This window comes from Anser cygnoides, chromosome Z, assembly GCF_040182565.1.
Source record: "Anser cygnoides isolate HZ-2024a breed goose chromosome Z, Taihu_goose_T2T_genome, whole genome shotgun sequence".
Classification (NCBI taxonomy): domain Eukaryota; kingdom Metazoa; phylum Chordata; class Aves; order Anseriformes; family Anatidae; genus Anser; species Anser cygnoides.
Window position 1 is genome coordinate 60,873,751 of NC_089912.1, and position 2,288 is coordinate 60,876,038.

General features: G+C 47.5%; 1 long non-coding RNA gene across 1 annotated transcript in view; it reads right to left on the reverse strand.

Moving 5' to 3' along the window:
* Positions 1-1,792: 1,792 nt before the first annotated feature.
* LOC125184838 (uncharacterized) overlaps positions 1,793-2,288 on the reverse strand; it is a 6,169-nt gene continuing 5,673 nt past the window's right edge. The window contains exon 2 of the long non-coding RNA XR_007169340.2: positions 1,793-2,288. This exon is cut by the window's right edge and continues 254 nt beyond it. This is a non-coding gene — a long non-coding RNA (uncharacterized lncRNA).

A 2,288-nucleotide genomic window follows, 5' to 3' on the forward strand; every position in this document is an offset into this window, starting at 1 on the left:
TTTAAAAACCCTCCCTTTTCCGACCTGCCCCTCTGGACGTGCTCACCGCCTGCAAAGGTCCAGCTCTGAGCCTCAACCAGGGCCAGGGCTGCTACCGCAAACCCGGGCAGAGCCTTCGCCTGGCTCAGAAATGAAGGAACATTTGAAGAACCGAACAAAGCAATATCATTTGCAAAATGACTTGGCAATTGGCATTAATCCCAACGTCTCCGAAAGAACATGACCATGACAAGCCCTTTCGACTTGGCTGGATGGTCTGTTTACTTGTAATGAAACCAATTGGACTAAGGAGATATTGCAGGGCTGGAACATCTCCTTGTGCATAGGTAATTGGGCAAATCCGGCCCCACCAATTATTAAGGAAACGTTTGGTGCCATCTCTCCATACAACGCCACGGAAGTTTGCTTCGAGAAGTCGTAGGAAAATACATGTTTATGTGCCCAAACCCACCTTCTGGGGCTAACAAAGACCCCAGGAGAGATGTATGCGGGGACTCCGAAATGCAGGGAGCACAAGGGGCCGTTTGCTGAAGGGGGGCTCGGGGGCTGCGGGCGCAGGCACGAGGGAGCAGGAGGGCAGGGGCTGGCTCCGGGGCCAGGCAGACGAGGGAGGGCAGCGAGCCAAGGCCTGGAGCAGGAAGGAAGTGGGAGGAGGGAACCAGAATATTAGGAAGCATAACTGGAGCAGGAAGGGAAATGAAGGGTGAACGAGTTCAGCAGAGTCACATAAGGTTGAACCTGGCCCAACATAAATTAAGACGGAGCTTCGCTCCAGCTGCTACAAGCTCCAAATCTTGTATTTCCAGAGCTGTTAAATGAAAATACATAAAAACACTACTGGAGTCACTCTGTCCATAAATTATGATTGTAATTCAAAAGCTATCTAAGGTGACTAGGATTTCCATTACAAAACCAAACCACAAGGCTCTTCTGGGAATGCTGTCACAACAAATTCAACCAGGGCCTTCTTGGGAAACATTTTATAAGGTCCGAAATCTTTTGTTGCAACTGGAAGGAAAAGTATTTGCCTTTTCCTGACACAGAACGAGCTTTTCAAACCCAAACTTCAGCAATTTCGTCTGAGGCTCGCTGCAAAACTCTTCTTTAATTTTAATGGTGTTAAAAATCTATCTGAAAGCTTGCAGAATGCACCGTCCCTACGGTGTCCACGTGCTGCGGGGCATCCACATGCTTCGCATGGCTCATTGGCAGCTCTGCTCTTTTCCTGTTGAGGATTTTTGGGGGGACTGTGGAAGTAAATATTGCTTATCAAGAAAGGCAGCTACAATGGGGAGGTGAAGCTGGCATCAGCCCTAGCAAGCCCTGTGAGGATAAGCCACAAAACTCACTAATAAAGGAAGAAGGCTGCAGCTCGTTCCAATGAGGAAAGCATTCTTCTTTTTAACATTGTGTTTGGATGGCAGGCAGGGTCCCTCTCTGGTCTAACTCAGAGAGACGCTGGAATGAGAGCTGGGAAGAGCCCGGCCAGCGCTGCCCCTGCCTCCCCATGCTGCTCCCCCTTCTGCCTGGCTCCACCAGGCCCTATTTCGCCCCCATCCCCACTGGCCATGTCTCCTGACCCTCAGGACATAGCCTTCCTCTTGTTTTCCTCATTTCTTCTCCCATCCGCACACCCCAGGGGCTGCCGGGGCGTCTCCAGTGGGTGCTGGCCGTGTCTCGCAGCACCAAGCCGTCGCTTTACCTATTTATTTGTTTATTCCTCCCTGGCTTCGACAAGTCCTCCCCTCCATATCTATAAGGAATTATCAAATAAAACACACTTCACATTAAATCAAAGGAACATTTCAACGGCCAGATTTAATAACATGAAATAAAGTCTTGTGGAAACCCACACACAGCTGTGGAAACCCCAAAATAAATCAATTTTCAAGTGGCTGTACAGGAGCCAGGGAGCAATTTTTTCAAATTGCTTTTTTTCTAATATAACAAACTCCTGCCCAAGGTTGTGCTGCAAATGGGAAAAGAACGTGCTCATTTTCTTATCAATACGCTATTGTAAAAAATAATAATCAGCCACTCCAACATCACTATCACGGTTTTTACATCTATTCTTCTGCTTCCACTAAGTAGAAGGCAAGTGGAAGAATTAATTAACACAAGATTGAATTAGGGCACATTGATTTACAATGTATTTCAGACAAGTATGTGTGATCAGAGAAGGAGAACATATTATAAATAAAAGTAGGGATGTGTCATTAAGGCATCTGATTTTCTTCTGAAGCTTTCCGTGTTAACCCTGAGTAGGCAGGGGCACTGCAGGCACAGCG